This window comes from Mycteria americana, chromosome Z, assembly GCF_035582795.1.
Source record: "Mycteria americana isolate JAX WOST 10 ecotype Jacksonville Zoo and Gardens chromosome Z, USCA_MyAme_1.0, whole genome shotgun sequence".
Taxonomy (NCBI): Eukaryota; Metazoa; Chordata; class Aves; order Ciconiiformes; family Ciconiidae; genus Mycteria; species Mycteria americana.
The window spans coordinates 60,032,706-60,056,960 of record NC_134396.1 but is presented as its reverse complement, the minus strand read 5'-3'; the positions used below and the strand labels follow the sequence as shown (position 1 = coordinate 60,056,960).

Below are 24,255 nucleotides of genomic sequence, written 5' to 3'. Positions count from 1 at the left end.
AACACTGGGATCAGAATGAATACTGCATCGCTTGAAAAAATTCAATTTCCTTCACCACTCAAAATCTGTGTTCAGAACACATGATCATAGTTGTAGTTTATAAAACTATGTTTAAGATACACATTCTAGTGAAAAGGCATAGTGGGTGGAGGGACTGCTCAAAAAAAGCCTGGTACCAGGGGACCACAGAGCTTCATGTACTCAGTCCTACATCATGATTTGCAGCTTTTGCCCAGGCTTCAAATACATCAGGTAAACTATATCCTGTACCTGAAGAAACTGGCCAGGTTCCTTTCTTTGGGGTTAAAAGATAGCAAACAGGGGTCAGGAACAAAGGACAAATTTCCATTGTGGTTAGTGTGACCCAGTCAGTCCTGTCTGACCTGTGCACTCCCAACAAGTCCTGTGCACTCCGAAGTGTCTGGTGCACCTCCATGCTCTATGTGATCAAATCCTTACCAAGACGTTCTTCTCCCAAGAAGCCTGCAAAAAAAAAATGAGACTACTGGAACATTCATTCCTGTTCTTTTGAATCATTGGTGGCTATTTAGCATCTAGAGAGCATCTCTTATCTCTTTAGGTTTTAAAATACCATTGAGATAAATTTGTCTTCATTTTTACTTTGCTCACTGTGGCAGCACCCCAATTATAAAAGTAATGCTCTCATAAATAATAAAGTTATTTCTGTTCAAGAATATAAGATTTAATTCAGTAATTTTCTGTGACAGAAAATGGTCATGTTGTTATTCATATCACATGAAATCATGTTTTCATAAACTCTACACATATTTAAAATATTTTATTTCAGAAAGATGTTCACAGCAGTGAACAAACTATGTATGTTAAGTGTGAGAGAGTGATATCCTTGAGAAACACAAACTCAACTCATTTGAACCCATAAAAAACTAAGTACTGAGGTTAAACCATAAAATGTGGTGGGCCGTTTCTCACTACGGTAAACCACTAGACTATTAGGTATGCAGGCAATATGTGTTTGTTTGCTCCTGTGGATACTGAAAGTATTCTGAATTCCTCAGGACTTTAAATATTATGTTATAAAATGTTAAACCAATACCTTTAGGACAAAACCAGAATCCAACACATGCCACCTAAATTACTAAGGTTGAAAAATAAAAAATCAGGACTCAAGCTTGTGAAAAACTTTTTTTTTATGAAACACATTTCCACTTCAGCTATAAAAACCTCCAGTTTAAACCCCTGCACTTGTTTACACCTGAGAATAATGATGTACCTTATTCACTTGCTTTTGGAAATGGTTATTTTTGTTTCAGCCAAAGCAACTCTTTTTTTTTTTCTTTTTCTTTTTTTTTTTTTTTATTACAGCATCTTTGAAGTTAGAACTTACCCTGTCTTTTTAAAGGGAGTTTCCTGTTAAAGAAAACTAAGAAAATTATATGCCTCAATCCAGCAGGACAATTTATTGTTGTTTATGTCTGCAGTGGACCTAACTGCAGCACATATAGCAGCAAGCTTTCTTTCTGGGAAAACCAAACAAATGCTGTCCTCATTTTGTTTAATGAACAGATAGATTTTTTCAGAGTTCACCAAAAGTTAAGCATTCTGAAACAGACCAAAAGGCACTAAATAGGCTTCTTAAAAATAATATGCGTTCGGAAAGAAGCAACTCGGAGAGTGCATTCATGTGAAGACTGTTGTGAAAGCAATTTCTTAGAACAGATCTTTCCAATGGTTTTTCCACTTCTAAATGCTGATTGTTGTTTTTTTTAATGCAAATTTCTGTGGCATTAATTCTGGGAATTTGTCCAGTTAAACACATTCTTCCATTTAGCCCACGAGGAAACTCTCGGCAGCAATTCTGAATTGTTTTTTATTTTAGCAAGATTGATGTGGAAACCTTTGTTTTGTTTTGAGAGACCCTTAGACCTATCGTGTGCAATGCGATGATATTTAACCTCAGAAATGCAGCTTCTTCAGAGCCAATGACGGGGCAAATAAATACTTATCCCTTGATTAAAAAGAGGAAAATACCACACCATTCAGGAACTTGGGCCTTTCTAGCTATCAACAATATTCTGTGTGCTCATTGCCCTCTCCTGGTTTCATCTGGTAATTTTTCGGGTTTAAAACATCCGAAATGTGTCTCCTGAGAACATTATGCATTCCTCCAATGGACTTTTTCCTTTTCCAGTCCAATATATCACTCGTGAACATGGTTTTTCAGGTAGTACCAACAACCTCTCATCAGTATACTGGAAACAGGCTAAGAGGCAGCACTCAAGTCAGACCTGGTGAACTCTGCTCCTTGTGCTGTTGCAGTATTTGTCTGCGACACATACTTAGGCCAATCCAGGTAATGCTTGAATTTAAAAAAATGCTTTTGATAACATCCTGCCTTAAACACTTACAACAAAAGGAAGCCATTATGAGATAATAGATCATTACAGGTAGGGACATCTTAGTGGGCAGAAGTGTATGTTTCTTCATGAAACATATGAGGCCCAGATTTAGCAGGTTGTTCAGGGAAATATCCAGACAAATTCTGAGTATCTCCAGGGATGAAGATCCCACATGCTTTCTGGGCCCATTCAAGTGTTTCACCACCCTCATGGTAAATTATTTTTCTTAAAAGATAATAATAATAATAATAAGATAATAATAATAATAATAATAATAATAATAATAATAATAATAATAATAATAGTTTCACATGTTCTAATTTGATGAGCTTGTTCCTTAGAATAGGACCTTTCATTTCATAAAGGAGAAAACTGATGAAAGCAGAGGAACGATAGAGGTTAAAGATCATGACTGGTGCAGAGAAGGGGAATAGGGAGAAATTTTTCTAGTACTCAAAAATATGACCATTGCCAAATGTACATGAAAAAAAAAAGGGAAAGTCTTTTTTTCACCAGTATATAATTACCTTGTGGACTTACTACTGCTGGATAATATAGAGGGCACAATGCAGGAGTTGTGAACCGAATTGAGAAAATAATGGAAGACAGCACCTGTAAGCATCTGTTCAACTCAATGGTCTGAAAGCAGCTGTGCCCTGGAGGGCTGCAGCCTGCTGACTTCTCCAGGTTAGGAATGTGTTCCCAAGGTGGGTCACCCCATACACAGCCTGTTGGTATATGCCCCTCTAGCCATCCTGTGCTGGGTACTAGCAGGGGCAGCATATATCACACAGGTGGCATACATGGTACAGGATTTTGAATTAGGAACCCTGTGGCCTGCATTTATTATCCAGAAGAATGAGAAATTTTAAGTGCAGCTTTAATGGCACGAGATGGAAAAGACATTGAAAAGAGGAGTAGCACTGAGTCTGTCTCCATGTAAACAGTCTTATGTGGGAGCATGGGATCTGATTTCCCACGCTCATAAATTTGAAGGAAATCACCTTGGATGTCCATACAGACCAAAGCTTCTTACTGGTATGTATATCCTGTTGTACATATCAGATATTTGTTTTCACCAGCACTGCAAACAGATACTATTATGTGGATATTTTATTTATATATATATTTTTACATATATATTTTTTTTCTGTGTGTATTATGCATGCATGCATGTGTGTATGTATATATAAAATGTAAACAGAATTACTATATTTCATTTAGAAAGTTATTCTCTGACCTGCTGTCCTCTGTTTCTGAGAAATGAGAATGCTGGAGTAGTAAAAGAGACTTTAAGGGCCAGCACCTGGGGAAAGACTCTCCCAGCCAAGGAAGTGGGAGGGACAGCCAGCTAGCCTGGTGTCTTCAAGGACACCTTCATAAGGGTCACATCAACAGTAAGTCTGGGAGGTGTGCCTGAGACATAGTACTGAATCATCCCAGATTCTCCTGCTTTGAATGCAAGGCCCCATGTTTTATAATGCAAAATCTATTTCCTCATATGTGGCATTTTTAATTTACCAAATCCTCAGTTACTTGATCTGTTAGAACAATTACGTGAAGATCTACAATTATTTAAGCAAAATTTTGGATCTTACAAATTTGTAGACTCTCACAAACATGCCGATGCCGATCCTGAAAGCCAGAATACTGGGACATTCTTGAAACTTCACTTTTCCTTTAGCTATGTTATTTAATAATCTTCTTCATTTGAAGATAATTCCATTCAGATCCCAAATTGTCCAGGAGGAATGTTGGTGGTTCTGAGACCTCCCAGGCGTAAGAGAAGTCTTTAACTTGTGATGGGATGAGACTTAAACTGAATGTTTAGACTAAAGAATTTGTCTAAAATAACTTCATAGTGTTCCCAAAATAATCTGTCTGCCAGATTTAGCAGACATTCTGGTAGGTTTTAGTGGAAATGTCCACATCCTGGAATCTAGCTTTTATATAACATGGTAACACTAAAAGGAGTTAGAACTTTTGGTTGTCCTTACGGCTAAAGAAATAAAGTGACTATGAGTATACTAGGTAACATATACTAGTCACTAGGCATCATATGCTATGTTGTACTAGGTAGATCTGCAACCAGATTATAAAAGAGGTTACATCATGTGCCAGGTAGAGGGAGTGAGTATCTAAGGCACATCAGTGTTTTCAAGTTCAAGGTGAGAGACTCCTGTAGTTTAAATTAAAAATAGATATTCCAGAAGTGGATACACTTAGATTATCCTTTATATATCTACACACTGTGTTCAGAACAGGTCCAAATCCATGAAAAACTTCATGGCTTTTGCAGAGAGATAATGCATATAAACTGTTAGAAAGGTAAGCATCACTTTGTCTTTCCTTTAGTAAATCTTAGTAGTTTTTCTACTGAGGCTCAGGGTATAGTTTTAAGACAATAATGTTCCCTGGTGAAACTCAAATTCATCACCCAAAGACTTTATGTGGTTTCACATCTATTTCCCACTTTGTTTCTACTGTGTATAAAGTTTATAAGCTAAATTGGCTTTAATCATCATCATCTTGCCATTTATCCTTTGATAAGATAGTCATTTGCTTCTCTCCTCTTAGCTTCAGGGATGTGTGTGTGTGTAGGGGAAGATGAACTAATTTGATTTTTCAAATGGTAGCACCAAATTAATATCCAGACAGAGATTTTTAATTATACTTTTAAAACATTATATTTTTCATGGTGTTTTGTGCTCCAAGCTCAATTCTAAGTCATATGATTTATTTAACTAAGATCAGAAAACCCACTGGAGATTGAAAAGTGGCAAATATTTTTCTTTTAGAAAGATTTTTAATGCATTTAGGAAACCATAAATATAAGGCAATTTTAAATGGCTTTATATCTCCAGCACTTAGCTGGAGATTAGCTAAAGCAATACAAGAGAATAGGTGAGAAGCAGTATCTTAAACGTAGTCCAGAGAAGTTAGACCGTATGTGGTCACCTTTCTCTGACTCTTTGAAAGTATACTGCTGTAAAATACTGCACTACATGGTGATAATAACTAAGGGGGTAACAGCTCTCATTTGAGTCACTGCTAACTAACCTTGTTGTCCAGCACAAAGGTAGGAAGTGCTGTGTTGCTTGAGGTACAGTATGTTACATGAGATGAGGGTAGAATTAGGGTTTAAATAACTTGCAGCCATTATATACCTGGAAGTGTTCATGAAAGAAAGGATGTTAGCCTTGGCATAAAAGCCAAGTGATAATATGAATGAGTAACAACTACACCCATGTAAATTCCCCTTTATACTTGCATCACACTGATTAATGCAAAAATTACTTATAATTTATTTTCGTGTCAAAACAACACATTTATCATGTATAAGCGAACAAACAGGATTTTGCAAGGCTGATGTGCCAGTAGTATTTATAATTCACATATTCTTCACCTATATGAATAAATTCAAATTAGTAATTTAACAGAATAGTGTTTTTAATTGTCAAACAACTACGTCCTGAAATGTCCCCAGCCCAAATTAAATTCAAGAATTTTTATATAGTCAAAACCAGACACAACTGTGTATAAAGCTTTAATTATACCTGTGAATGGTACTTAGATTTTTTTGGCGCTCCTGGCAATCTGATGGTCTGTGATTTCTCATCAAGATGATTCTATGCTCCTGGCTCAATTGTGGTTATCCCAAAAAGAAATTTTGTTTGAACTGTTCATCTGTTTTGAGGCATAAGGTATTGCGTATTCTATTTTTTTCCTTCAGTTCTTTTTTTCTCTGGCTACTCTTTTGAATAACTCACTCCAAGTGTGCATCACTGTTAAGCCATCCTATCAAACCCACTTTGTCCCAACTAAACAGACACGATTCTTCCATTGTTTTGTATTGCCCTGCTGACAATTCCCTTCCCACAATTTGACAATGAAGAGTGCTGCAGCTGGACAGGGTGCTGGGCCACATTGTCTGCCCTGTGCTTTTGCCAAGAAAGGTTGGACCAGATGATCCTTGAGGTCGCTTCCAACCTGGTATTCTATGATTCTATGATTCTATGATCATTCTATACAATAGACAGTAATTCAGTTGCTAAGTAAAAGTACTACGTAGCAATTTAATTATTCGTATGTATTTAGAAAGTGTTTCTGTTATGGTTTCAGTAAAAGTTCAAGGCACAAAAATCCCTGACCTAAGGAATCATCACTGTATTTTAATAAAGTAATTCTTTTGATTGTAAACATTCTGGCAAAACAGGCAAATAGCAACTGTACTGCTATGAAATGTAGAAGGTTGACAGCCATATAAATGGTCTTTTCCTCCAGCAAAAGAATTCATAGCGGCATCGTCTCAATGCTTAGTCAATTTGCCCCTGTCCTGATCTGCAGGCTCTCTCTAAAACTGAGTTAAAATAGTTTGTGCTTGATCTACTGCATCTCTCTTTGTGTGCCAATAAGCACCAAAAACAGGAGAGGTTTTATTTCATATATACATTGAGTGACCCAGTACAAATCATGGGTCAGTAGGAAACTGTCAGACAGGTTTCTCTAGGGCAGCACCACTCTTGAAGCATATTGGCTAAAAATATCCTCTTTTTTTCTTTCAAAAATACCTTATTCTCATTTCCTCCTATCAGTAATTTTTACTCTAGTCCTGTTTTGAGAAATAACGAAGTTCTGAAAAGGCAAGAAAAAAGGAGACTAGGAAAAATAAATATCTCCTAGAATCAAATAGATGAGGGCTGGAAACCACTTCTTGTGAAAACATTAATGTGCTTCAAAAAAGCAATTAAATGTGAAAGCATTTCCCTGTTTACTTCACCATACTTCAGGGTCCAGTGCAGCCACAATGTGTTTGCACTGCGTATATAATTTTTAACTTTTAGAAGTTTCCCAATAGCAGATTTTCCTTCTTCTTTTCCCACATGATACACTGCATTTTATTGCTCATAGTTTGTGTAAAGCTCAGGCCATTAAGTATTAAGGGGCTGTTACAGGAAGGATTACTAGTCCCAAGAGTTCAGAACTTGTTTTAAAGTCTGTAGTTTCCGTAGTTGCCTTCAGAATTCCTTTCTTTAAAATACTTGTTATAGGTGTAATCTCAAACAGATGCTGATTTTTCTGTGATGTGTTGTAACAGATTGAATCCAATATGTTTTGTCTGTCTACAACACTGTCTACCACTGTCTACAACAGATTGCTTTTTTCAGCCAAGATCTGACACCGTAAATTGCCTTCCATCCCTGAAATGCAGTACAACTCCCTTAATCCTTTTTATTTTACCTCTATGTTCCTTCCAGCCTTGACACTCCAGCAGAGAAATGGACAGATCTTTTACGGTACAGATTGACTGGGTAAGTTACAGGCAGGTGACCACTGTGGGACCCTAGTTCAGTCTGCACCAATGCATATATTTTCTTTTGCTGTAAATAACTGCATCTGTGGCTGTTTGTATTTTCTGTTTGTATAATGTCAGGAGTGTGCAAGTTCCCAAGTTAGCCTTCCTCCTTCTCCTCAAGCTCTCACCCTCTCCTCTTTTTCTTTCTTCATCCCTCTCTTCTTCATATACACAAGCATACACACATGCATATCCATACCTACCTGGCTGCCATCTTTGTTTAGACTATTAAATTGCTGTAGATACAGTATTTGTTTTCTTTTATTTATATTTCCTTTCTGTTTAATCTTCACACCTGGTGCGGTCTATGAGTTTGCGTAATGTTTTCTGGAAGGTGAGAGAGGGATGCGGATAAATTTGCTGGGAAAAAGAACACGAGCAGTATCTTTACAAATCTTCAACACTAGTAAACTGTAAGTTTTATACCACATTCCAATCACAAATTGTTGTCACTTTGCATTACATAATGTCACAGCACACATTAAAATAGCAAAATGGCCATTATGGCAAGCACCTCTTTGTACAGCTAGGAAATATGACAGTGTACATTTGTACTGGGTGTCCATGCCAAGGTTTTTGCAAGGGTGGGGCTGCAGGGGTGGCCTCTGTGAGAAGGGAGCAGGGGCTGCCCCATGCTGGCCACAGCTGACCCGGCTCCAAGGGACCCACCATAGGACACAGCTGAGCCCCTCAGCCACACTGGTGGTGCCTCTGGGAAAGCGTGTTTAAGAAAGGGCAGAAAATGCCAGAGAGAGAAAAGAAGAGAACAAAAAGAGTGAGAAACATCACAGGGAAACATGAAGGTCAGAGAAGGAAGAGGAAGTGCTCCATGGCAGAGTAGATATTCCCTGCAGCCCATGGAGAACCCATGCTGGAGCAGGTTTATCCCGAAGAACTGGAGCCCATGAAGAGGACCCACACTGGAGCAGGGGACCAGTGTGAGGAGGAAGGAGTGGCAGAGAGGCAACTGCTGTGTACTGACTGCAACCCCCCTGCATCACTTGGGGTGGGATAGAGGAGTCAGGAGTGAAGGAGTGAACATGGACCTGGGAAAGGAAGGTGGAAAGGTGGTTTTATTGATTGTCTTTATTTCTCACCATCTGAATCTATTTTAATTGGCAATAAAATAAATTAATTTTCCCCAAGTCAAGTCTGTTTTGCCCATGGCAGCAACTGGTGAGCAATCTCCCTGTCTTTATCTCAACCCATGAACTTTCTCAACCTATTTTCTCTCCCAGTCCTGCTGGAGGGGGCTGGGTGGTGAGCAGCTAGGTGGGAGTTTGGCCCAAGGCTAACCCACCACAATGTATTACTATGTTATGGTGGCATGCAGAGGTCTCAGTTGTTGTTAGACAAGGAATGACCCTTAACTGTAAAGATTATACAGGAAGACCACCCGGGAGCAAGACCCAGAACTCCTGTGCCACATGCTTGTGAATCAGCTACACAGTCACCAGTCTTTCTGATGGTCTAACACGTCATTGGGGAAAAGTGAAACCTTGACATAAAGAAACATGCAAGCTTAATTGGTACCTCATGTAAAGAGTAATTACTAATTTACATTGCAGCTTTCAAAAAACTGGACTCCATGGAGTTTCTGTGGTGAGACACTGCAGTCAGGATAACTCTGGCAGCAATGAGCACTCATCAGTGTGTTTAAAAAACAGTACAGAAAGGGTTCCTTTATCTTCAATTTTCTCTAGTGAATAGCAGTACATCACAAGAAAATTTGACTCCACTGAGATCATAACAATGTAAGTGAAAGCTGGATTTAGTTTGAAGAGGATTTTAGAGCTATGCAATAAGTCAAATGAGGTCTTTCCTCTGTATTGTCAACTTATTTTCAGCAGTCTTTATGTCTTTAAAAAAAAAAAAAAAGGCAAATCTGAGCTGCTGAGACCAATCTATAAACAGTGGCACTCCTCCGATGCCCACCCTGCCACTCATCTTGTCCTCAGGAACAGGGTTTCCTTTCCATAACATCAAATAGAGTACAATGCAGCTTTAAACAAAATCTACTTAAAGCACTGAAGAAAAAAAAGCAGCTCATATTGGGTTCGTTTCCTTGGATTTTATGTTTTTAATTAAAAAAACAAAAACCCAAAGTCTATGCTTAAAGCTTCATTCTAAGCGTATTCAAAGTGCATGCCCTCGATGGCTGGGGATGAAAACAGTTTTCTCTTAGGGGGCACTGGGTTGGCTGCCTCTGTTGCTACTTGTTTGGGAATAGTTATGCACTCAGGAAATCTGTTCATCAACTTTGGTAATGATCTGCATTTAATCTGTTGAAAAAGAGAACAAGCTAAGATATGTTATACTGCTCATCTTTATGACAGGTGTATCAGCATGAGCAGTTTATCTTTTTGTTCAATCAGTATTTATTGTTTCAGAGACGTGTTGCCTTAGGGCTGCTATAGAAGTCCATCGAACTGTGTTGCATACTAATGCCCTATTTTAATGTGAGGTTGCAAGTTCATTAGACCGGGATGTTTCCCTTTTAACTTCTGCTATGACATTAAGAGCACCTATACCTCAGTTTAAACATGTAAATAATTATTCATCTGAGTTGTGATGGGTTTTGGCAAGAGGTGTTGCCTTAATATTTCACAATAAAAAAATGCTCAATGAAATATATGTAAAATTTTTTTGTTTACCCAGCTGGACAAGGCCTTTGTTAGAAATTGTTTGAAGTGGATGGATAGCAATGTAATTCTGGAAAATGCATTAAACAGGGGAAAATGTTTTTCTTTTATTATAAGTCAATACCACGAGGGAAGGAAATACAGTAAAATTTGCCGTAAGCAGTCTCTCAGGGGAACAACAAAAATTGACTGCTTAATGGACATGGCCTTCTAATAAATTTAGAGAAAAATGTACTGGATTTTTTAGGGATATTCAGAGGCTGTTTGTAGGCAGAGCTGTCTGATAAAGTTTGTATTTTGTGTAGGTCTTACATGTAATTTTATTAAGGAGAATATTTAGTCATGAAAGAAGTCTCTCTCTTAATAATCAACACTTTGATTTAGTAATTGTTCTGTAACAAAAAATCTTGCATAGAGTAACGTGCTGAAATATGCCTTTTCCCATGTGATTACTTACTGTTTTCTAAATATGTTTGTTATTAAAGCTTCAGTATACTTTTCCCTTGAGCTGTATTTCACAGTGAGGCTACTTGAAGGGACTACTAGGGTCTCTGCTTGTACTTTGAATAGCCAAATGTTTTCCAAAACAGGAAAATGTTTTATTAAGCAATAGTGAGGTCAGGCATAAAATGACAGTGGCTTCTGACTGTCTTTATGTGCTTGGAGGAAAGTGGACCCTATTCTGGATGAGAAGAAGATGTGGAAGTGATAACCTACAGAAAATTTTTCCTGTGGAGTATTGCCAGGAGCTATCATGCTGCACTCCATAGGATAAATGACTCAAAGATACTGAGTATAATCGATCTTACACTGTGGATTTGGATCTGTTAATAACACGGAATATGTTTGTAAATAAAACTCTCTGTAGTTACACTGTATACGTCAGGTTCCCCTATGATGCATGGGAGGATTATGCTTCCAGAGGACCTGTGATGCATCAAAGTGACTCCAGATTTCATGGATTTAGTCAGGCAGACAATTGCACAGAAGGTTACTCCTTATTGACAGCCATGTAATATTTTACTAAGGGCAGCATATCACTACCATCAGCAAGTTTCAGTTGAGGAATAGGTCCCTGTATGCCCTGGTCATAGCAGAGAGAAAACTTGCCCTGTCAAGCTTACAGCTCAGGTGTGTGATTAGAGACAAGAGGTATGAGCAGAGAATTCTTGTCAGAGATAGTGTTCTTAAAACCCCAGCAGACTGAGTGTATGAGGATCTCTGCTTTTATTGAAAAATCAGGTAACTTCTGATCCTAGGACTCTGCTGAATCTGGCCTGTTGGCTCACTGTAGGCCTGAAAAATGCTGAAGCAATAGGGAATATGAAACACTGGCCGTTAGGTCAAATTTAGTCAGTGAATCTGGGACTACATTTTTACCTCCCCTTACTGACCAGCAAGGAGTGCTTTTCCACTCAGAAAGCAAATAAGGAGAGCTCAACACTGATACTTTGCTAGAGTTAAATCCCATGATTTTTAAACTGTGGAGGGAAGTCATCACATTGAGATAACAAAAATGGCACTAACTAGAGTAAGAAGTTATTTTCAAATGCTTGCCTCCAGCAAGGAGTTGCCCTTTGTAGTAGAAACAATGAAGAGGGTTTTCTGCCACTTGTTCTGTAGGGAGATTACACCTTACATGGACTCAACATTTAATGAATGCAATGCTTTATCTTTAGGCTTTAGACAGTTGCTGTATCTCAGGGGGTACATGACAGGAGGAAAAAGGAAGTCATTTAACAAGAGCTGATTGGGAATGGGAGGAGGTAGGAGATAGCAGGTGGCAGGAAGCTATAGGCCGGTGTTGCTTTAGACACTAATACAACATGTTTATCACATTGTTTTTGACTTCAAGCAAGTTTTCTTGTGTGTATTTCCCTATTCTGTTTGCAGCCATGCAGATATAGGATTACATATAGGAAAGCGAGACTGTGAAACAGCTTCACTTGCAGAAATCAACTGTGGAAAGATTATGAAAACTGGATGTAATGCAAAACTCAAATAACATGAGAAAAGAACTGCTAAGAAACAGAGTGAAACCCTGTCAAGTGCCGCCAATGCCTACACTGAATCTGCAGCAGTTTGACCCATGGAGGATATAGCCCACAACTTTTAACTTGGTAATTTCCCTTTAAGGATCAGATAAACAAAAATGTCAATGACCTTGGCAACATGACCTGAGTGTCTTAGTTTCACTAGGATGAACTGTTCTTGGAAAAAATTCTCCCCTGTCTGAGTCACAACCAGGTTTTTCCTTCTGGAGTAGGAATGTGTGCTGTTCTTCCCCCTTCTCCCTTCCCAGTCAGCAACGCAGGCAAATTCCAGCTCGCCAGTCTGGCATTTCGATTTCTGTAGGGTCTTCTCATGTTATGCCAATGTAGAAGGTTTCACATTTTTTTGTAACATTCTTTCGAAACAGAACTGCTCCAGAGCACCTTGCTAGAGTCCAGTGGCCAGACTTTGCAAAGGACGGGGTTTTGCTTTCGTTCACAAAATGGACAAAAGTAAACTATTCATTGTGGCATATAACATATAGAGAGGCCTGTAAGCAATGACTGCAGAAGTCATTATATGTAGGCTTAAGAATACAGTGGTAGGGATATTCATGTGAAAAAAAAGATGACAGCTACCATGCCATTTAAACATCGATTATATTGTGAATAATAAATGTTTTTACCTTCTGTTGAGCAAAAGAAGTAAAAATGTATGTCCTGTAGAGATCAAACCACATTTAGTGACTTTGTTTGTTTCTCTCTGTCTTTCTTTCCATAGGCATATAAACTCCCCTCCAGGAAAGAAATCATGCAGGCATTTCACATACTTTTGAGACAGTGAATGCTGATGGCAGTGCTTTTAATCATTAGTGAAGTGTCCAGAGCAGTCAATGATATGGAGGATGCAGATCTGATATCTCCCTTAGATCACAGGAGCCGTGGTTTGAACACTTTGAAGCAAAGAAGAGCTCCCTGCTCAGCAGGCTAGGAAGTATTGAGATGGATCTGTGCTCAACCCTTGGCCTGATGCTGCCTTGTTACAGAAGCTGGTCATGTTCACTGCCAGGCTGGAAAGTCCTTCTGTCCCAGTAGCTGTCGACGCATTTTGAGCAGAGTAAGTTAAGTGTGAATAGGCAGAGGTCCTTCCTTCAAACTTGCCTGCCCCAGTGGTAGGACACTGATGTGACAAGTAGGTAACGTTGGTTCAAGCCTTTGCCGTGTGTCAGACTGAAAGGATTTTCACTGGGGTTTCTGAGCTCTTCGTCTGACCTTCAGTAACACCATTTTCTCCAGAACAAAGGAACCATATGCTGGCATGAGCCTATTTTGTATTACACCACTTTGAATAGCTCTTAGCAGCAGTACACCAGCCAAAAATAATTACGGTGAATTCTCCATTATCTGACGGAAAGAAAGAAGCATTTTCCCAATAGCAGAAAAACATGGATGATGCAAGTACTGGGAGCAGTCACGGAACCAGTTCTCATAAGACTGGCCAGACCTAGGAGTATCTCTGCACTGCACCCCCCTGACACTCCAAACTGGAGGAGGACTTACTCATTCAGACACAGTGCCCGACCTGAACTGACTCTCTGAGTGCACCACATTGCAACAGAGCTAACAAGCTTTCTAGGAATCCAGAGTGCTCTGCAGCATAGTAGGAGCCAGATCATGCTTGATATGGCATGAACACAAGTGCATAAAATCTGCTGGCCTTGTGCTGACAAAGAAGGATACACCTCCAGAGGGTTCCACAGTACTGCTTTGGCATGCATGGTGCAGAGACAACAGGTCTGGCTCTCCACTGGGACAATCCCAGTCCAAGCCTATGCCATATTGGGTGTAAAACCTGCCGCACTGCTCCTGCATTTTGCCCCAAGATAATAACGCAAGGAGCCTGGATAGGTTCTTGCAGAGCCAGATGCACTGTCTCATCTTCTGTGGCACAGTTAATCAGTGGTACAGATCCACTACTCACAAATAGCCACGTGAGGAATATATGGAGAAATGGGTTATGCTCATGCCACTTGGTTTCTTGATGCTTGCTGTCCTGCTACCTGCAAGGAGGATACGGGAGTCAAACAGCACTGTGCTGTACATGAAACTTTGATACAATGCTATTGCTCTCCTTTTACCTTTTACAACATCCTCAAGCACCTTGAAGGCAAAGCTGCAAGAGTCTACCACTGGCAATCCATCCTCAAAGAGAAGTAGCAGAGAGAATGATGGGAGGTGAGAAGGAAAAAACAGATGTGAAAGGAAGATAAAAGTAATCTAGCTTGAGTGTATGTCCAAAAGTGCCAAACTTATACACTGTATTTAGCAAAGAACTTCCATGTTTTAATTAATAGACTCAAAACTTTTCATCATGGTATTGTACTTATAGTATGCCAAGCCAATAAGAACATGAGCCCCATTCTCACCTCTAAAAAAATACTGGAGTTGAAAATGCAAATGAGTCATAGCCTTTTTACACTTGGCGGCTACCTATTACAAGGTGGTTGTTAATATTTTTGTTCTTTGTAATACAAGCAACCTCAAGATGAAGTAATAATAATGAGTTACAATGAGGTCTGAGCTACACTGCAAGTTTCTTTAGTAACACAATAAAAAAATAATTAAACAAATGCAGTATTTGCCATTTAAAAAAAAATAAAACAAACCATGGAGATATGATTTGCAAAATTTTTAGCTGGATTTCCAAACAATGTAGAGTAAACTTTTCTAAATTATTTGACCATGCAATTTCTTTAAAAACAACCTCACGTGCCCTGTTTAATCTGTATTGACAGCATTCAAATCACAGTGAAGCTGAAGTGAAATGGCTGAGCAAACAACTCGGATTCTCAGTTCTCAGAAAACAATAGGATTGAGCAAAGTCTTGCATTTTTCCTGAATATATATCATTTAAAAAATAGGTTTTATTTATAGGCAGTATCTCCCTTTTCCTTTCTGAAGCAGGTAACAAAAATTCTTAATGGCTCATGGAAGTTCCTGTTTAATTCTGGTAATACCCAAAAGTACTGTTCATATAGAGTCAGAAGCAGAGCATAGAAGTCTGCCATAGAATTAAGGATGAGAAAAACAACAAGGAGATAAAGAGACACAGGAACGTGGTGTCCATACAGCTTGTGAACAATTCAACAAAAGGCAACTATAAATTCCTGCCTGGAGTGTCTCGATAATACTACAGGTACCTGCCGCCAAGTCCAGGAAAAACGCGGAGCAAACAAATAAAATACCCAAACCGCCTGCAAAATGAAGTGAAATACTGTTCTAAATCCTTTATTTTTGTTATTAATATTACTGTTTGTGTCTCCCTCCTGCAGCTTTTGGCAAACACTGAAAAAATATTTGGAAAAACAGTTGGTTCTTCCCACCTCATCCATGCCTTTTCTTAAGGCCCGAAATCATTAAGCATTGTGGTGCTCGCTGAAATCCTGTTTACTAACGCTGCTTTATTATGTGGGTATTTTCAAGTTTTTAAAGGAACTTTTTGTTCCTACAGAGCGAAGTCTCCTCGTGTCATGCTGCAGCCAAGTTAGCCAAGGTGCTGATAGCCCCCTGCAGTGAAGGAACATGAGGAGAGAGAAAAGCTGGGGGAAACAGAGCAGTCTTTTCAACCATCAACATTTATTTAAATGTAATCATGAAATTTGGCTGTTCCTTGGGCCATGTGGTGTCTGCCCATTCTGCAGGGTGGGGCTGGAATTACTGCTGGCATGAATTTGTTTGGCCTCTTATTTTCATAACCCTTCAGAGCCACACAAGGGGAAAACAAGAGGCCACATAAGTACATTCAAGGGCTAAATGTTTGTCTGGCATGCTTGCATCATACAGGACTTGGAAGGGCCGAGGAAATCCTCTGAGCTTAGGGAATGTGAAGTGAGCTGCTTAGTTTAATATGCAGACAGAGGGCTGAGGAGGATACAGGAAAGGAAAATACTCATGCAGGTACTGAGAGGGGTCAATTTGTAGGGATCAACTTCAGAGGAGAAAATGGGTAGAAGATTAACTTCGTTGTCTTCCATTATTACAGCTTTAAATCCACTTATAGCCAGAAGATTAATGGGGCTCTTTCTTTGTACTGTGAGGCTCCCCCTCCTACAGGAAAGGGATGTGCCCCTTCATTTCATCCAGCTGTCTGATTTTCAGAAGCCTTCTGTGGCCACTTTTATTCCCCTGTAGACCCTCTGGTTTCCCCTGTAGTATCTTGGCCCCTGCCTTCTCAGAAACCTCATTGTACAGCCCTCACCTCACCGTTTTGCAGCTCCCCTCCTCGTGCTCCGCCAGATCTGTCGCGTGCCCCACTTCTCCTGACCAGGCTGTAAGAGAGAGAGGGGTGCGGCTGCCGCTCCTGCTTCTCAGGAGGCAGGAAGGATGACTTAAGCAGGTGATGCCAATGGGAAATGGCTCCCATGCTATGTCTTCAACTCCTCTGCTTCTCTCCAGCAGCAAAAAAAAGTGAGTACAAAATCATGAGGAGGATAGAAAATCCTAGAGAACTTGTGGGCTGTGGTGGTATCTAGCAAGGCTGACAGAAATCTAGGAGATGACTGAGAGGAAGTAGCAGAAATACTGAAGGAGAACTGGAAGTGTTTTTCGCATGGGTGAATTAGGGGTTCAACATGGTGCTTCCAGTTACAGGTTACTCACATATATTGAATAGTAAATGGATATGTGCCTGAAGAAAACAGGCATCTAGAAGAGTATTCCTGACAAAGACAGATGGTAAGTGTAGATGTTTGGGAACATGAACATGTGACTGAAATAGATGAGTGGCTGAGAAAGGAGAGAGGAAATGCTCAAACGGTACAGCTGGGCAATGGAAACAAAAGGGAGAGCATGCTGAAAAGTTAAATGAGACGGAAAGCAAACTGGGGGAAAAGAGAAAAGATGATGAAGAAGGAAGCTGGCACTGGCAGGTTTGCCACAGAGAAGAAAACAGCATTAGAAAAGTCAAATGTTAGGAGGATATAGAGTCTAAATGGAAAGTGATATAGAAAAAGTAAGAGACAAGGAAAGATTACAAAATTAAAAAGGAAAGAGGAGGCAGACAGAAGAAAGGGAGATAGTGACCAATGTGAAAGTGACAGTGACACTTACTGTTAATATAAAGGGACTGCTGATCTTGCAAAGTGCCCACTTTCTGCTTCTCAGACCAAGACTTTGCTTGGTCTCTTTCAGAATATAAAACCATGTTCTCAGGAAAGGCCTCAGCGGATGTTTTACATGTTTGGTGTATGTTTACTCCGATGCCTTAACAGACTGCACATTGGAGGCCTTCAAGTGTTTTCAGACCCATCTGAAGACTGGAGAATCTCTGATTTTCTTCACTGCTTGCTTGAGTGCAGAGAGAATTTAGATCCCATGTCACATTTATAATATGCAGCTGTTGTTTTAGTGACATCTTGGCTTAGAAGTACAGGATAAAAACTGGTCTAAGTGAAGTTCTTGTCTTTTTTGGCTGTAATTAAATTCTGGATCTTGCTTAAGAGGGATTTTTAAGGAAGAACTGGAAATCAGTCTTTTCTGCTGGCATTATTCCTGGCTTATTTAATTTCCAATGCAGTTAATGGATGGAAAAAGGCAAAGGATAGGGAATCACTCGTAGCTGTTCTACTTGGAGACCCACTTTGGGGGGGATACTGTGAAGACATTGGAAGTGAGAGGCTGGTAGGTAAAAAAAATAAAAATCTTTAACGTGTAACTGCACATAGAAATGGTAGGGGTTTAAGTCACCATTGTGGTTTAACCCAGCAGGCAGCTAAACACTACACAGCCGTTTGCTCACTCCCCCCCGGTGGGATGCAGGAAAGAATTAAAAAAAAAAAAAGGTAAAACTCATGGGTTGAGAAAAAGACAATTTAATAGGATGGAAAAGAAAGGGAAAATTTGATAATGATCATATAACATAATAATGATAAAAGAATAATCAAAACAAGTGATGCACAATGCAATTGCTCACCAGCCGCTGACCGATGCCCAGCCGGTTCCCAAGCAGCGGACTCCCAGGCAGCTTTTCCCCTAGTTTATATAATGAGCATGAGGCCATATGGTATGGAATAGCCCTTTGGCCAGTTGGGGTCAGCTGTCCCAGCTGTGCCCCCTCCCAGCTTCTGGTGCACCCCCAGCCTGCTCGCTGGTGGGGTGGGGTGAGGAGCAGGAAAGGCCTGGACTCTGTGTAAGCACCGCTCAGCAGTAGCTAAAACATCCCTGTGTTAGCAACATTATTCTCATCCTAAATCCAAAGCACAGCACTATAGCAGCTACCAGCCGAAACCAGGACAGTCGCTGAGGCTTAAATCCCTGTGGGGACCACTTAGGAAGAATTACATTATTCACAGATTTTAGAACCAGAAGGGATCAACAGATTCTTAGTTTGACCTACTGTGTAGCATGGGCCATAATATTTCACCCAGCTAATTTTGCAGCTCGCCTAAAGCTTATCTTTCCTAAAGTCAGGTAGACTTGATTTGGAGATTTGAGGGGATGAGGAACTCAATGCATCAGTTAACAGTTTGTCCCCTGGTAGTTTATTCCTTGTTGCTTTAATTCTGTTGGTTCTATATTTAACTCCACTTTATACAGCTTCAGCATCTTCTTGTTGTTGTTGTTTTGTTAAGCTTTTCCTGCTTTATTGGAGGCCTTCATTACCTATTATTTTCTTGATGTGAAAGATGCTTATGAAGTGAAGGGTCTATGCTAGGTACAAAAGATATGTGAAAGAAAGGACATCCTCTGTCCAGACTGAAGTAATATGAGTGACTGGAAGGGTGAACATCTGTTCTCAAGAAAATTGCCTCATTCTGAAGTATACTGTGTGTAGCTGGGCTCCCCTGCAGCTGATGTGTTGCTGTTCCAGTTTGCATCTAGGTATAGATGCTAGCAGGCTAGGGGCACAGGCTCATTGAGGGCTCTGCAGTACAACACCAGGGTGGAGCAGGCTGCCCTGGAGACAAGGTGATTCCAGCTCTTGGGACAGCTTTTGGCAACGGTGGCTGCCTATGTGGGATGTAATGAGAAGCGAGAGAGTGTGAAATGGCAGACTGTGTGAGGCTGCAATGAGTCAGCCACTCCAAGGGGGCTGGAAGAAACGTATAGTCTGTATAGAGGAGCATTGGGCTGCCCTAAGCTGGAGGCAAGGAGTTAGGATTTCTGCAAATCCAATTCATCTGATGTTCTTGGCAGTCAGGGGAGGAAACTCGCAGCAGAGAGCTCTGGTGTGTGAGGAGTGATGACTCTCAAGCTGCCTTCTGGGAAGGCAGGCCAATAAACGTGGTTACCATGTACTGCAACAACAGTCCTGAAGAGGGAGCGTAAACTAATAGTAGTATCCAGGGCAGTATAAATTGCCTCCTTTGTGATGGAGTGAGCAGTGTGTGACTAAAGGCTAAAGCACTGCACAACCATTCACAGGAAAAATTTATGTACAGACGTCTCTCATAACTAATGATTTTACCCTTTTTTGCCAAGAGAGAGAAATTCAATGTGTTAATTAAAATTCTTCTTCGTGCAAACTTTTTTCCAGGAAGTTCATCATCTCACAATCTTCATGCTGCAATTTATTCTTCTGTTGCTTCTTCTAAATACTGGGTTTGTTCTTTTTCTGTCCAAACATGAGGATCTTTTCCACCCCCTTATTGCGTTTTGGAGTTTCAAAATTCAGTCTCACAATTTCTCTTACTCTTGTTAATGGTACTAATTCAGAGATTTTGACATTTCTCCTACCAATTTCTGTTACTGAGACGTATTATCAGAGGTATTGTAGGAGCATAACTGTGAGGTAGTAGAGTTTTGGGAAAAAAAAGCACTAGGTATTTTCAGGTGGTCACACAGTGAATGTCATTAACGCTATGTAATTTGCTTGGAGTAGTCCAGCCTTGGAATGTGTGGCAGTATTTCACTGCGTGAAAAATTATTGTTGCTTCAGCTGCAGCCATATCCATCCCCCCGGGAAGACTTCCAGCTTCAAAGGGAAATCTGGTTGTACATGTTTGAACTGTGTTTTTAGCTGCAACATAATCTTTTCTGTCTTCTGGCTGTCCATTAGAAATGGTAATGAAAACATGGCACATGGTCCTTTCAGCCTCAGTGTAACCTTTCTGTTTCTCAGGAAAGAAGACTTCCTCAACCCAGAGGGTAATTCAGTTAATGACATCCTTTCAGATGCTTTGAAGGTATGCTTTGCTGGAGCATCTGCATGCTAATCTGTAGAGTAAAGCAAAAGGATGGCACCTACCAAGGCAATGTCAAAAAATAAATACATTGGTCTCCTAACTAATGCCTTCACAACAACTGAATCATATTAAACATAGATTGATTTCATGGGCTGACTAGTCAAGTGCTTAAATCTTCAGTTACCAAAACATGCTGTCATAAGAATTCTTCAGTAAACCTAACATTACTGCTTAACACACAGGAGAAAAGAAAGACTGTAATGGGAAAGCCATAAAACAAACATTTCCAAACTTTCAGAAAAGCAAGCTAGAAAGTAAAAATAATATATAATGAAATGGACTTCCCTCATTTATTTTCTCTCCGTGAGCAAATTAGCTATCATAAACAGTAAAAATAAAGAAGTCGTAGCAATTGACGACCTCTTATTTCACCCCATCCAAGCTGCTTTTTAAGACATTTTTCATACTCTTGGTTTGTTTATTGTTCCTCTGCTGCTTCCAAGTTGACCTTCAGATAGGATCCCACCCAGAGTTTTGCAGGAAGCAAAATAGGGCAACAGAAGCAAAAGAGTTATTAGCTGGGATGATGGTTACAAAAATATGTGCAAAGTAATAATATCAGGGCTGTTCCTGTCTTGCTCAAATACAAATATTTGTATTGATGTTTGTCTCAGACCCTTTGGAAGATTTTCAGACACATTGATATCCTATGATAAATTTCTGTATTATTTCTTGTATTTTCTCATGGCTTCTCTATGACCCTTTCTGTTGTTCCAGGATGCCCTGTTTGGAAAACATTAAGGCCAGCATCATTATTATTGGTTAAGTAATAAGGAAAATAAAAAAAGTGAGTAACTATATTCTTCTCCATGTAAATTCTCCCTAATTGCATATATACATGAAATGTAAATGACTTCATATAATAAAGCCTGTTCTAGGGACTACCTTGTCCATTATGTGATTTAGTCTGCCTTAAAGAAGATATGCAATGGAAAGCAATTCATTTCTGCTGTTTTTCTTCCTCTGGTAAAAGTAATTCCTGTGTGTTTTGTTTGTATTTTATCTGGTCAGCAAGGGTTGATGATGGAGTACTGAAAAGATACAAACCAAAAGAGATTAAAGGCAATTTGGTACCATGCTATTTAAAGTAGCACAGAGATCCGTACCAGTCAGCTGCAGTAAACCACATGTATGGCATATGTAATATAGCAAACATTTTTCAGGGTTGTCCATTTTTGTTTTTCAAATATCTAAACATCTACACACATACAAGCATACATACATACATAAAATGCCAACCAGGAATTTAGCTGGAACATTGTCACCAATTTGTAATATATTGTTAGTATGAATGGATTTATGTAAAAATCTACCAAGTTCTATATCCATAGTAATTTATTCAAAGATTAGTCTATTTTATTGACTGGTTTTGTAACATAAAATATATTGCATCATCTTAATGAGAACTTTTTCAAGGACTTGGGGGGGCTTTTAAATTGAAGTATTGTTTTGTTTGTTCCTCATTTCTAATGATGTGAAGGCGCTTTGATTTTTTCAATGGAAAAAAATGGTAAGACTTTTTTTTTTTTTCCTAATAATCTTGTGCTGTGAATACTTCCCTTGCCATTTCCAGACGTTTGCACTGATATCTGGGACAGCTCATGTGGAAACAACAGTCTTTTCTGTCTACCACTAACATGGGTTCTACCTAAAATCTTAGAATGGAGAAAAATATTTTTGTATGTTCTGAAGACACATAGGTAAATGTAAGTATTTACAAAATGCAAACATATTTTTATTTCTTTTGTTGCCGTGAAAAGCCGAAATCAGGACTCAATAGTCGGGATGACTATTAAGCCGGTATTCTTTAAATAAGAACAAAAGAGAACAAGGATGCGAGTGAAACTAAAAAAATGCAAGTCTATGTATCACAGTAAGGTCTTAGTCAGGGATTGTCAGGGATTTAACCTCTTCATTCCCCCCTTTTCTTTTGAGGGCTTGTAACTTACTTGCTACAGTCCTCAATATATAGTCTTATTACGTCTCAAATGAAGCTTATTACAAAAACTACAATAAAATCAATCAAATTACTATTTAAAATAGTAATGCTCTTTAACTATGACTAGTAAAATATTTCAAATCCTTTTAAGCCTAAAAGGGTGTTATCCTTAATTATTTTATGTTTGCAAAATTCATAATATTTCATCCTTTTCAAGGGTCTGAGTAAAATACCTTCCCGTTTCTACTTGATGCCTAATCTTGTTTCTTTTCCAATCACTGTACGTCTCTGCTGAATTCCGGTGACACCAAAGAAAACATTTAAGAAATACACAAAAAAATATTCCTAAAATCACCAAAGTAATTAATCCAATGAATAATTGTTTCAACCATGCAAAGTTGGGAAGCCAAGAAGTCAATTTATCCCATAAATCTCAAAGCCTCAATGAAGTATCATCCGAAGATACTTCCTGGAATATTTGTGTTTTCTCCCAGAGTGCATTTAGACCTGCTTCTATCTGTTTATCTTTATTGATATATGCACAGCAACTGGTATTAATGATCATACATACACCTCCTTCTTTGGCAGTCAATAAATCTAATGCCATTCAATTTTGCAACACAACCTTACTGAGGGAAGATACTTCCATCTGTACATTTTTTATAGTATTTATGGTTAGATTTTCCATCTGCTCTAGAACTGCGGAAATATTTACCATGGCCTCTTCTAGCTTGCTTACTCCTAGCCTCGGTAAGAACCATCTAACAAATCTATGAAATTTTGTTCCCCTAATTACAAGTGGGTTGTCTTCTAGCTTATCCCATTTCCAGGACGTTCTCAAAATACCCCTAGGTATTTGGGACTGAATATATATTTGATCCTGACTAACTAAATGACCTATGGTACACATTCCCTTCCATCCTGCAGGGAGTTGCTTTCTGCTGATACCATCACCACACAGCCACCAATACCCGTCGGGCAGTTTGCAGGGTCCGTCGGTGGCTGTGAGATTAGCTCCATAAAACGATCCTTTACTTACCCATCCAACTGATGTATTTCTACTGGCATCCCACTTTGTAGGGCTATAGGTTTCTAACTGGGTTCTATTACAGAAATTAATATATGTCACGTTCAATCCCGTCAAATTCCAAGTTCCTACTTCTACCGCAGTCTTGTTGATCCAATAATCATTCCACCCGTTCCTACAGGAACAGTTATGATATTTGTTGTCGGGGGGGGGGGGGCACGGACAATTATTGGATCTTGCCTTCCATAGGCAACTATTATTGCTAACTAGAATCTGGGTGTCATTATCCAGTATCTGCAGGTCGAATCTTGGTCCGATCTCATAGCTTGAATTATCATAACTACAAAATCCTCCATCTTGTCTTTTCCAAAACTCAGGCCAAGTATTATTGTCACAATTCCAATGAGTCGACCCTATGCCGTACAAAGGGAGTCTCATGTTACCTCTCGGTAGGGCAGTACAAATCCAACAATCCTTAGCCCCTGCAGCATTCGCTATCATCTGAATCGCATTATAATACAAGTTCTCGTTCCAAGCATCTACTGATAAGCTTAAAGTCAATAAAGTTATCGTCATAACCGTAATTTCAAATCTCCAACACTTTTGATGGTCCATTGTGGTTCAGAAGCTTTCTTTACTTGGGAGTAATGGATCCAAGCTGTTTGCTCTTTAATCTTGA

At 39.3% G+C, this 24,255-nt stretch overlaps 1 pseudogene; it reads right to left on the bottom strand.

The window, feature by feature from the left end:
* Positions 1–22,666: 22,666 nt before the first annotated feature.
* Positions 22,667–24,255, bottom strand: LOC142421795 (endogenous retroviral envelope protein HEMO-like; annotated as a pseudogene).